Below are 13,943 nucleotides of genomic sequence, written 5' to 3'. Positions count from 1 at the left end.
ACTACATGAAGAAACTACATGTCATGGGGGTGGAATGTAGTTTTTGTTTAGATTAAAAGAGGGAAAAGACCCTTTAGATGCAGATGGTCTTTTTTTGTACTCCACAGGACGTTTGCATTATTTATACATACATGCGTTTAATCATTTCATAATTTTCAATACTTTTGAACGCATGGTCCTGTTTGTTGTTTTGTTTTCATTTGTCAGCCCATTGGAAAAAAAGACTGAAAAAACAGAAGTGATGGGAAGGTAGCGATCCCATGTTGTTGTCTTTCGCTCCCTCCCTTGTTCCAGCCTCCTTCCTGTTGTGCCCCTCTTTTCACCCGATCGCGAGGGGGCAGTTAGCAGCATGTCTCGTAGATGCCGCTGCGGCCGATGTACCGCACCCATTTGATGACATCGTGGTCACTGTAGTTCAGCTTGGGCTCGAACACCTTCAGGTAGCGCACCTTGAGCCTGGACGGAGCAAATAGCACCTCAAAGTTCATGGAGATGGGAGGGCGCGCCCACTTCTTCTTGTCATTGGTGGGCAGCAGCTCAATCTCGGCACTGATCTGAGACTCCTTCATCCCTGCCATACGCTTGATCTTCCAGACAATGGCGTTTTCGCTGGCTTTGTACTTGGCCTTGCCCTTCATGCAGATCACCCAGGACCCCGCTGGTGTTGAGAGGGGTGGGGATGCGCACCTCAATCTTCTGAGCCAGAAGCGAGGGCTTGAAGTTGGACTTAATGACCACCTTGACCTCAAGCTAGGTGCGGCCCACCTCCCTGACAAGGGGGATGACACGGAAGGGTAGGATGATGTCCTTGGTGGAGCGGTACCTCATGAGCTCACAATCTCCGTCCGGAGGAAAGAAGCTGATGCTGCGCTCAGCGTCAAACTTGCTGAGACGCACACACTGGTGGAATGTACAGTCGTCAATGGCTATGGATTGCTTACCGCCACCACCGCCACTCTTGCCTGCCGTCTCATCAGTGGCGCCCCCCTTGCCCTGTTTGTCGATGACGATCTTGTCGTTCATGCCAAATTTGCACTCTGGCATGCCGCTCAGGTAGCTCTTCATCACCACGCGGCCCGAGACGTGGGCGCTCAGCACCTGACCTTGTGGAGACATCAGCAGGTTGACACTCTCCAGCACGTCCAGGAAAAGATCGTTGCGACGGTACTTGATGCCCACGCAACGCCAGCCGATCTGCCCAGTCACCTGACTGGTGATCTGAGACTGCTCCTCCTTGGACTGGCTCTTGATGCCCGTTTGAGTGATGAAGGTCTTCAGTGCGCCAGTCTCCGAGTTCTGGTGGTAGCCAAAGTCCAGGATCTCGTCCAGCAGCTCGTAGATCAGCACAAAGTTGTTCTTGATGTTCTCCTCGCTGATCTTGCCGAAGTAGGCTGTCATGACGTCGCACATCTTGCAGAGGAACTCGAACACCATAGCGGCGTTGACATTCTGCTTGGTGACTGCCGCCAGCCAGATGTTGGAGCGTTTGACGTGGAAGAAGCTGGTGCGGGCGATGTTGGTGACCGGCGAGCGTACCTGCTGCCGCGCATGGATCACGTTCACGCGGAACACATCCACCGCATTGCGCCCTATGTCATCGCGGTAGACGCGGGAGATCAGCACCTCCCCCTTGTGGTTGTAGATGAACAATCCTCCAATCATGATGGCAGCCTCTCAGTCATAACAGGCCATGAGGAGTGATTTCTTACTCCAATTCAAGATGTCGACCGCTCCTCGCTTCAAAGCGCCATGTTATAAAGGCTAATCAGCTTTGGAGGTCTACAGTCAGAGCTTTCAAACACATACAAAGTGATTTAAAGTATCAAAGAAGCATAGGATATTATCTTCAATTAAAAGCTGGTCCCTTTGTTAGACTAAGCTATTAAAAGGCAGAACAAAAATACCAACATTTCAGTCCTGTCATCTATAATTGTTCACTAAAAAAGACTGGTGATATTCTTCTCATCCCACCATCGTCTCTCTGGTCTGTGCACTAACTCCCACACACCTAAATCCCTGGACCCAATCCAACTTTTCTCACGAGTAAGGAATGGAGTACGGTTGGTGTGTAGACATGGCTCTACCTTGCTATGTTTCTTTCTTTATTTTATTTAACCTTTATTTACCATAATAAATAAGATAAGTCCATTGAGAACCAGTACTCATTTAAATAACATTGCAACAGTGAACAGGACAACACACAATACCACTAAAAATAAATAAAACGCTGTACAGAGGAAAGGTACAAATTCATCAAATAAACAACAATAAGAAATGTACAGTGGGTTAGAGCAGAAACGTCCAAGGCAACACAGCAGACTTAATGATCAGCAGGTACATTGATCAGACAGCAGCTCAGTCAATATGTTTTTGAAAGAGATGAATGTATCAAGTTTGAGGTTCTTTTACAGCTCGTTCCTGTCGTTGGTGGAGGAAAACTGGAATGAATGACGGCCAAAGGAAGTGCAGGCTTTGGGAATGACCAGTGTGATACATCTACCAGAGCGCAGGTTGCTATTGGTAGTGGAGATATTGAAGAGTGAGCTGAAGTAGAGGGGAGAGTGAGCTGAGGGACATGTAAATAAATTGGTACCAGTGGGTCTGACGTTGTGTATGTAACGAGGGCCAGTTGACCAGGGTGTAAAGGTCACAATGTGACAAAGTTGCAGGGGGCACTGGTAACAAAGTGGATAGCAGTGTGATTTTAGAAAAAGCTGTTGCGCAGCAACTCACTGCCTTTCTGAAGACAAACAATGTGTACGAAATGCTTCAGTCTGGTTTTAGACCCCATCATAGCACTGAGACTGCACTTGTGAAGGTGGTAAATGACCTTTTAATGGCGTCAGACCGAGGCTCTGCATCTGTCCTCGTGCTACTAGACCTTAGTGCTGCCTTTGACACCATCGATCACCACATTCTTTTGGAGAGACTGGAAACCCAAATTGGTCTACACGGACAAGTTCTGGCCTGGTTTAGATCTTACCTGTCGGAAAGATATCAGTTTGTCTCTGTGAATGGTCTGTCCTCCGACAAATCAACTGTACATTTCGGTGTTCCTCAAGGTTCCGTTTTAGGACCACTATTGTTTTCACTATATATTTTACCTCTTGGGGATGTTATTCGAAAACATAATGTTAACTTTCACTGCTATGCGGATGACACACAGCTGTACATTTCAATGAAACATGGTGAAGCCCCCAAAATTGCCCTCGCTAGAAGCCTGTGTTTCAGACATAAGGAAGTGGATGGCTGAAAACTTTTTACTTTTAAACTCGGACAAAACAGAGATGCTTGTTCTAGGTCCCAAGAAACAAAGAGATCTTCTGTTAAATCTGACAATTCATCTTGATGGTTGTAAAGTCGTCTCAAATAAAACTGTGAAGGACCTCGAGCGTTACTCTTGACCCTGATCTCTCTTTTGACGAACATATCAAGACTGTTTCAAGGACAGCTTTTTTCCATCTACGTAACATTGCAAAAATCAGAAATTTTCTGTCCAAAAATGATGCAGAAAAATTAATCCATGCATTTGTTACTTCTAGGTTAGACTACTGCAATGCTCTATTTTCCGGCTACCCGGATAAAGCACTAAATAAACTTCAGTTAGTGCTAAATACGGCTGCTAGAATCCTGACTAGAACCAAGAAATTTGATCATATTACTCCAGTGCTAGCTTCCCTACACTGGCTTCCTGTTAAGGCAAGGGCTGATTTCAAGGTTTTACTGTTAACCTATAAAGCGTTACATGGGCTTGCTCCTACCTATCTTTCCGAGTTGGTCCTGCCGTACATACCAATACGTACGCTACGGTCACAAGACGCAGGCCTCCTAATTGTCCCTAGAATTTCTAAGCAAACAGCGGGAGGCAGGGCTTTCTCCTATAGATCTCCATTTTTATGGAACAGTCTGCCTACCCATGTGAGAGACGCAGACTCGGTCTCAACCTTTAAGTCTTTACTGAAGACTTATCTCTTCAGTAGGTCATATGATTGAGTGTAGTCTGGCCCAGGAGTGTGAAGGTGAACGGAAAGGCTCTGGAGCAACGAACAGCCCTTGCTGTCTCTGCCGGGCCGGTTCCCCTCTCCACTGGGGTTCTCTGCCTCTAACCCTGTTGCAGGGGCTGAGTCACTGGCTTGCTGGTGCTCTTTCATGCCGTCCCTGGGAGGGGTGCGTCACTTGAGTGGGTTGAGTTACTGACGTGATCTTCCTGTCTGGGTTGGCGCCCCCTTGGTTTGTGCTGTGGTGGAGACCTCTGTGGGCTATACTCGGCCTTGTCTCAGGATTGTAAGTTGGTGGTTGAGGATATCCCTCTAGTGGTGCGGGGGCTGTGCTTTGGCAGAGTGGGTGGGGTTATATCCTTCCTGTTTGGCCCTGTCCGGGGTTTCTTCGGATGGGGCCACAGTGTCTCCGGACCGCTCCTGTCTCAGCCTCCAGTATTTATGCTGCAGTAGTTTATGTGTCGGGGGCTGGGGTTAGTTGGTTATACCTGGAGTACTTCTCCTGTCTTATCCAGTGTCCTGTGTGAATTTAAGTATGCTCTCTCTAATTATCTCGTTCTCTCTTTCTCTCTGAGAACCTGAGCCCCTAGGACCATACGTCAGGACTACCGGGCATGATGACACCTTGCTGTCCCCAGTCCGCCTGGCCTTGCTGCTATTCCAGTTTCAACTGTTCTGCCTGCGGTTACGGAAACCCCTACCTGTCCCAGACCTGCTGTTTTCAACTCTTAATGATCGGCTATGAAAAGCCAACTGAGAGACCTGAGCACCTAGGACCATACGTCGGGACTACCGGCCGTGGTGACTCCTTGCTGTCCCCAGTCCGCCTGGCCTTGCTGCTATTCCAGTTTCAACTGTTCTGCCTGCGGTTATGGAACCCCTACCTGTCCCAGACCTGCTGTTTTCAACTCTTAATGATCGGCTATGAAAAGCCAACTGAGATTTATTCCTGATTATTATTTGACCATGCTTGTCACTTATGAACATTTTTGAACATCTTGGCATGGTTCTGTTATAATCTTCACCCGGCACAGCCAGAAGAGGACTGGCCACCCCTCATAGCCTGGTTCCTCTCTAGGTTTCTTCCTAGGTTTTCGCCTTTCTAGGGAGTTTTTCCTAGCCACCGTGCTTCTACACCTGCATTACTAGCTGTTTGGGGTTTTAGGCTGGGTTTCTGTACAGCACTTCGAGATATTAGCTGATGTAAGAAGGGCTATATAAAATAAAATTGATTGATTGATTGATTGATAAATGACGTCTAGTTTATTGAGGGAGGCAAGCCTGTAAACTATATCGCCATAGTCCAGTATTGTCAGGATTGTCATTTTATATGTCTATGTCTTTGGCTGTAAGACTCCCCTCTGTACCCTGTAATCACCATACAATGGTATAAGTAGAGCCAAATCTATGGCCAAAATCTAAATAGGTTGAGCAGAAGATAGAGGCTAGTTAGATGCCAGGTGTACTGTAGGTTGTGATGTTGTGTTGTCACCCTCCTCTGGATCCTCAAGGACAGGTGGCCATAGGGTGGCCGGTGAGCTCTGAGCAGAATGAAGATGAAAAGCGTGAGGGGAACAGTAATCAGATTGTCTCCGGCAGTCTGCCTCTGGATTGATCTTCTCCTGCTAGCCTAGAACACACACGCGCACCCCCAAACTCAGCGTCACATGAATCACCATCCAGCCCCAGTCACATCTCATTCCACCAGAGCCAGTGAGAGGCTGCCACCGCTCTGCTCGTGGCCCAGATTCAGGCACTTCGACTGGGACACACTCAGTAGGCCTCCCCCTCCACCAGCCACCCACCATTTCTTCTTTACACTTGATATTGTTTGTTACACCCAGAGCCCCCAAATGAGAAAGGATTTGGGACTAAAAGCGTAATGATTTTGTCTACAGGGAATCACAGTGACTTTCTCTGTTGGATTCCCTTAGTAAAATAGTACACCAAGGTTCTCTCTCTCTCTCTCTCTCTCTCTCTCTCTCTCTCTCTCTGTCTCTTTCTCTTTGTAAAATAGTAAAGTACAACACCAAGGTTCTCTCTCTCTTTCTCTCTCTGTCTCTCTGTCTCTCTGTCTCTCTCTCTCATCCCTCTCCTCTCTGTTGTTGTTTGTCATCTTCGCCGTAGGTTTATAATTACGCTGTGGTCACGGGTTGTTAGCTGACTCCGTCTGCATCCTGCATTGTGCTCCAACCTCCTGTGGTTTTACCTATTAAACCCTCTCTCCCCCTCTCTCTCTCTCTATCTCCCTCTCTCTCCATCTATCTCTCTCTCTCAAATTCAAATTCAGATTGCTTTATTGGCATGAAATACAATTTGTAGATATTGCCAAAGCAGTATAGTGGTACAGCATTTCAGTAAATACAGTACAATGCAATGAGGATAATGAAAGAAAGTAATTTCAGTAGTAATAATAATAGTACATATAATCATGTATACAGGTACAACACTGCTGCTGTTGTATTGCGTAATCTATGGTCAATAAACGTAATTAAATAAAAAGAAGAATATAATGGCAGTTGTATCTCACCGCGTTGTACCACTCCATTTTAGGAGTGTGTTGGGGGACTTAATAAACTGTTGGGTGACTACAGTAACTCTTTCTCTCCCCACACACCCGAGCACGCACGCACACACATAACACACACGCAGACAGACAGAGGTCACTCAGACGTACCCAGCAAATGAGTCTCCCAGCTCCCAGATGTGCCATTCCATATGTATTTTTCTCTCCGGTACTTTAGTGACACCGACCACGAGTGGAAAGAGGACATCTGGTGGCCTTCTGGCTGTGATAGTGGAGGGTGAAGGTATATGTGGGACCCTATTCCTTATATATATTCCTTATATAGTGCACTGCTTTTGACCAAAGCCCTATGGGCCCAGGGCCGTGGTCAAAAGTAGTGTACTACATAGGGAATAGGGTGCCATTTGGGACACAGCCAGTGTGTTTGTCCCCTAACAATATCCACCACACACCAACTGTTCTCCACATTGGAGAAACAACAGATCCTCTTTTGCCCTACACCCTCCTCCCCCAGCACTCCTCCCCTCCTCCCATCCTCTCTTTTTTTCTCATCCTCCCCTCCTCTACTCTCCTCCACTCATCGTTACCTGGTCACTTTTGTAGCTGACACTTGTTCTCCTGATGGTCCTGGGCACCTGCAGCAGAGCAGAAATACGTCTGTAGTCATCACTACTGTACATGTATATTGCCATCAATCACCCTCATGTTTTCAGCATGAAGCTCCTTCCAGTGGACCCTAGTTGGAAAGACAAGAGAAAGGACCATGCAAAAGATAGGTCTAGGAATGTATACAGTCTCTAAAGATAGCCTATCATTGTTGAAATGAAGGTTTGAAATCTACTTTCTTTGATTGTACACAGACAGCTACTTAGTAAAGCATGTAGTGTATGTTGCTTCTGATGTCTGTATCTCTACACTGTAATGGAAAACTGTAATTTATTTGATAATTTTACGTATTATTAACAGTAAAAAAAAGTACTGCAGCATACTGTAAATTATGGTGCATTGTGGAAAAATATCTGTTTTTCTAATGGTACTGTAATTCCACCCCCCAGAATACAGCACAATATTAATTAATTCATTCATTCATTCTGATTATGGTAGCAATGACTTTTTTTACAGTATAATACAGTACATGTTACAGTATTGTACTGTGTGTCATTACAGTAGGTGTACTGTAATATTATATACAGAATTTTACTTGCCACCGAGATGCCTGTAAATTACTGTCAAGGTGTGTGTGTGTGTGTGTGTGTGTGTGTGTGTGATGCACTGTATCATAGGTTGCTTGAGTTGGTGAGGCTGATGACAAAGTCTAATGATGGACCATCAAATAATTGGCATATACATTACTCTTACAGAATTTCCATGTGAGCAAGGATATTGGAAATTTAATCAAAGCCTATTGGATGACAACTTATTTTATAACTTTTTCCGATTTAGTATAGGTACAGCAGATCCCCTTATTGTATGGGACACTTTTAAATGTGCCTTTAGAGGCCATGCAATTCAATACTCATCTTTAAAACAAAAGCAATTTAGGTCAAAATAATTCATGTTAACAAAGGAAAAAGAGGGTCTAACGGTACAGATAGATAGCAATAAAAACTGTACCATAGAGGCACAGAATACATTAGAGGAAAAACCAAAAGAAATGGAGGAACTTATTCAAGAAAGATCAAGTATAATATATTATAAAAGTAAAGCAAACCGAATGGAATATGGGGAAAATGCACCAAATTCTTTTTTAATCTTCAACATAGAAATGCTCCTGAATTTACTGAAACTTGTTAGAAATGATGGAGTCACCATGATTCACCAAACAATATTTTGAAAGAGAAAGAAAAGTACTTTAAGCATATGTTTTAGTTTCAGTCTCCTCCATCTCCACTAACTGAAGTTAATTGTAAGGATTTTTTTCTACTGGTAATGTAAAGTTAACAGCTGTACAGAAAGACTCTTGTGAAGGCCAAATTATAGAGGAGGAACTTCTTGACGCAATTAAAGCCTTTAAGTCCGGGAAAACTTCAGGGCTGGATGGCATACCAGTTGAGGTATACCAAACCTTTTATTCTGTACTCAGAGGACTGTTATTATCATGTTTTAACCACTCCTATATAAATGGTAGATTATCAGATACTCAACAAGAAGGTCTGATTTCATTATTACTGAAACAGGACCAAAGTGGTAAATATAAAGATCCAGTCCATTTAAAAAATTGGAGGCCCCTTACAGTGTTGTGATGCAAAAAATTATAGCAAAATGCATAGAATTAAAAAGGTATTGTCGGATGTTATTCATCCTAAATAGACAGTTTTTTTTTTACATGGAAGATACATTGGAGATAATATAAGACAAGTATTGGAAACATTAGAACACGATGAAAAAATAGCTGACTTTGAAAAGGCTTCTGATAAAGTACATTTTAGTCATTTAGCAGACACTCTTATCCAGAGCGAGTTACAGTTAGTGAGTGCATACATTATTTTCATACTGGCCCCCCGTGGGAATTGAACCCACAACCCTGGCGTTGCAAATGCCATGCTCTACCAACTGAGCTACATCCCTGCCGGCCATTCCCTCCCCTACCCTGGACCAATTGTGCGCCGCCCCATGGGTCTCCCGGTCATGGCCGGCTACAACAGAGCCTGGATTCTGCCTTAGACCACTGCGCCACTCGGGAGGTACGACTGGAATTTATATATAAATGACTGGAATATTTCAATTTTGGAGAATCTCTTATACAATGGGTTAAAGTTGTGTATGGTAACCCTAGGTGTAAAATAGTAAATAATGGCTACTTCTCAGAAAGTATTAAACTGTCAAGAGGAGTAAAACAAGGTTGTCCACTGTCGGCATATCTATTTATTATGGCCATCGAAATGTTAGCTATTAAAATCCACAATAATATCAAGGGCCTAGAAATCTAGGGCTTAAAAACAAAGGTGTCTTTGTACACTGATGATTCATGTTTCCTTTTAAATCCACAATTTGTATCCTTCCACAGCCTCATAGAGGATCAAGATAATTTTTCTAACCTCTCTGGATTACAACCAAATTATGATGTGTACTATATTACGTTTTGGATCACAAAAAAATACAGCTTTTACATAACCGTGTAGTTTACCAATAAATTGGTCTGACGGTGAAGTGGACATACTCGGTATTCATATCCTGAAAGAAAGAAATGATCTCACTACAATACATTTTAATAGAAAGTTAGCAAAAATAGATCTTGCTACCATAGAAAGGAAAATACCTGTCAATTTGTGGAAAAATCACCTTTAGTCATATCCCAGTTTACCTATTTGCTTATGGCCCTGCCTACACCTAGCGAGTAGTTTTTTAAATTATATGAGCAGAAAATATTCCATTTCATTTGGACTGGCAAGTCAGACAAAATTAAATGGGCCTATTTATATAATGAATATGAATTCGGAGGGCAGAAATTATTAAATATTAAAGCATTAGACCTCTCACTAAAGGCTTCAGTCATACAAAAGTTATACTTAAATCCGAACTGGTTCTCTAGCAGATTAGTAAGAATGTCTCCCCCCACGTTTCCCTTTATTAAGATTACAACCTCTCACTTTTGGTTATTTGAAAACTAAATATTCTCCCAAATATAGCTATTTTTAAAACAAGCCATAGAAAGTTGGTTGCAATTTCTGTTTAATCCACCAGAAAAGACTGAACAAATATTACAACAAATAAAATATACTAATTGATTAAAAAAAGTATATTTAAAAAAACAACAACAGTGTAATCTTTGTAAATGATATCGTAAATAGGACTGGTGGAGGTATGCCACAAATGCAGCTAACAAAAATATATGAAGATGTCTGCTCTACTAAAAATGACAACCAACTAATTGCAGCATTACCGCAAAAATGGAAGAGACAAGTGGAAATGTTCTGTCGGCCCTGCATTAAAGACCAAAATTGGTTAAAGAAAATTGCGATTAATAAAAAAGTATACCAGTTTCATTTAAGGACCACAAAATTGACAGCTGTGCCATATAGATTGCTAAATAGTTGTTAAGAGATTTTCGATTCCATGTCACATGGTTTATGAACTTAGAGTTTTACAATTTAAATGATTATAAAAAATTCTTGCAACCAATATTATGTATTTGGGGGATACAAGCATCCCAGCTCTGCAGATTTTGCTGCGAAGAGACAGAATCATTAGATCATTTGTTTTGGTACTGTCCATATGTAGCTTGTTTTTGGACACAGGTTCAGGAATGGCTGAGTAATTGGAAATGATGCAAACAATTTCATTGATGGGGAAAAAAAGTCTGTTGATAGATACAGTGAGGGAAAAAAGTATTTGATCCCCTGCTGATTTTGTATGTTTGCCCACTGACAAAGAAATTATCAGTCTATAATTGTAATGGTAGGTTTATTTGAACAGTGAGAGACAGAATAACAACAAAAAAATCCAGAAAAATGCATGTCAAAAATGTTATAAATTTATTTGCATTTTAATGAGGGAAATAAGTATTTGACCCCCTCTCAATCAGAAAGATTTCTGGCTCCCAGGTGTCTTTTATACAGGTAACGAGCTGAGATTAGGAGCACACTCTTAAAGGGAGTGCTCCTAATCTCAGTTTGTTACCTGTATAAAAGACACCTCTCCACAGAGCCAACCAATCAATCAGATTCCAAACTCTCCACCATGGCCAAGACCAAAGAGCTCTCCAAGGGATGTCAGGGACAAGATTGTAGACCTACACAAGGCTGGGATGGGCTACAAGACCATCGCCAAGCAGCTTGGTGAGAAGGTGACAACAGTTGATGTGATTATTTGCAAATGGAAGAAACACAAAAGAACTGTCAATCTCCCTCGGCCTGGGGCTCCATGCAAGATCTCACCTCGTGGAGTTGCAATGATCATGAGAACGGTGAGGAATTAGTCCAGAACTACACGGGAGGATCTTGTCAATGATCTCAAGGCAGCTGGGACCATAGTCACCAAGAAAGTAATTGGTAACACACTACGCCGTGAAGGACTGAAATCCTGCAGCGCCCGCAAGGTCCCCCTGCTCAAGAAAGCACATATACAGGCCCGTCTGAAGTTTGCCAATGAACATCTGAATGATTCAGAGGAGAACTGGGTGAAAGTGGTGGTGAGATGAGACCAAAATTGAGCTCTTTGGCATCATTTGGAGGAGGAGGAATGCTGCCTATGACCCCAAGAACACCATCCCCACCGTCAAACATGGAGGTGGAAACATTATGCTTTGGGGGTGTTTTTCTGCTAAGGGGACAGGACAACTTCACCGCGTCAAAGGGACGATGGACGGGGCCATGTACCGTCAAATCTTGGGTGAGAACCTCCTTCCCTCAGCCAGGGCATTGAAAATGGGTTGTGATTAGTTATTCCAACATGACAATGACCCAATGACCCACACACGGCCAAGGCAACAAAGGAGTGGCTCAAGAAGAAGCACATTAAGGTCCTGGAGTGGCCTAGCCAGTCTCCAGACCTTAATCCCATAGAAAATATGTGGAGGGGAGCTGAAGGTTCGAGGTTGCCAAACGTCAGGCTCGAAACCTTAATGACTTGGAGAAGATCTGCAAAGAGGAGTGGGACAAAATCCCTCCTGAGATGTGTGCAAACCTGGTGGCCAACTACAAGAAACGTCTGACCTCTGTGATTGCCAACAAGGGTTTTGACACCAAGTACTAAGTAATGTTTTGTAGAGGGGTCAAATACTTATTTCCCTCATTAAAATGCAAATCAATTTATAACATTTTTGACATGCGTTTTTCTGGATTTTTTTGTTGTTATTCTGTCTCTCACTGTTCAAATAAACATACCATTAAAATTATAGACTGATCATGTCTTTGTCAGTGGGCAAACGTACAAAATCAGCAGGGGATCAAATACTTTTTTCCCTCACTGTATAGAGGTGTTAACAACCCAAGGTGCTGCTGTTTGAGTGCTGTACAGAACTCCCTCTTTGTTCTCAGAGCCATGGCTAGCCTATTGAATAGACCTGTGTAATGAAATGTGACTTCAGGGCATTGTGTACATCTGAGCCTCTTTAGCTTGTGCTCAAGGTTTCTGAAGAAATGTACATACAAGTACAAAGAAATAAGCACACACACGTACGAACACGCACCCACACACAGCGACGGGGGACAGCTGAATGCCTGACAAGGTCACATCAGTAATTAACATCTGTCTCAGCTCCAGCTCAATCCATTATATTCTAATCTTACTGGCCCTGGCCGCTGTACCCTGTCAGTTGGGCAGAGAGAGGCAGGTCCCTACTAAGGGCCTCACACATGCATGCACACACACATGCAGGCACGCATGCACAGCCATGAGCGCACAAACACACACGCACACACACAAAGACACACACACTTGCACTGAAGCATACACGCACGCACATACACAGACACACACACACACTTGCATGGAAGCATACACGCACGCACGCACATACACAGACACACACACACAGACAAACACACACAGGGACACATGCAGAAACACACACAAGCACACACACACACACAGCAGGTCTACGTTGACGGCCCTTGGCTGAATAGATTATTGCTCTCATTACCACGCCTTTGTGTGGGCCACATTCATTCCCACATTGTTTTGAGTGTGCACATGTGCCTGCCTGCGTACGTCTGTGACTGCTTGTGCGAGTGTGTGCGCGTGTGTAAGTGTGTGTGTTTGTGTATGTGTGTGTATCTGCGTGCTTCGCATTGTATACAGAGCCCATTAGGGGACTCCAGTAGACGGACTGCACTGTGCTGATACGGAGAGTCTTTTGTCTGCCTTTGCAGTGCTCCATATTAACAATCAAAAAGGTGCAAATCTCTATAAGAGTCAGTTCATTACTCTGCACTCCAACCGAAGATGGGGACATTATCCAGTGTGAATAGCCATAACAGTTTTGATACATTCTGAATTTACACGCAACATTTACAGTATGTTTGTGTAAGCCTGTAGAATATGTCAAATCTCTAAAGAGAGCTGAGTGGCTTTATATTATATTCCCAGTTTCTTTTACTGCCTCAATTCAATGAAATATTGAACTATTTGAAAAATGATTATACAGTTGTTCTTCTGTGTTTTAATAACAGGGTATTGTGTGTGCTTTTCGTACCCTCGGTATTCCTCTCAGAGTGGAACAGCAGTGTGGATTAAACTTTGTTTTAGGGCTCTATTTAATCGCTGAAGCGTTACAGATTGCGTGATAGAAATGTTAAGATAATTTCCAATTGAGCCTACATAGGCAGCATTTACCGTGAAATGCAGTCTCCGCTAACGCGGGAACATTGCTTTTAAATTTCAATCACGCTCTAACGCTGAACTCCCGAGAGCCCTTACGATACTCTCAAAAGTCAACATCTACTCATGTTCAAATCAACATTCCTGTCTCCCTAACC

General features: G+C 43.4%; 1 pseudogene; it reads right to left on the bottom strand.

The window, feature by feature from the left end:
- Positions 1-341: 341 nt before the first annotated feature.
- Positions 342-1,743, bottom strand: LOC121581588 (annotated as a pseudogene).
- Positions 1,744-13,943: the final 12,200 nt, after the last annotated feature.

Source organism: Coregonus clupeaformis, chromosome 14 (assembly GCF_020615455.1).
Source record: "Coregonus clupeaformis isolate EN_2021a chromosome 14, ASM2061545v1, whole genome shotgun sequence".
NCBI classification, from domain to species: domain Eukaryota; kingdom Metazoa; phylum Chordata; class Actinopteri; order Salmoniformes; family Salmonidae; genus Coregonus; species Coregonus clupeaformis.
This window is presented reverse-complemented; position numbering and strand designations above follow the sequence as displayed.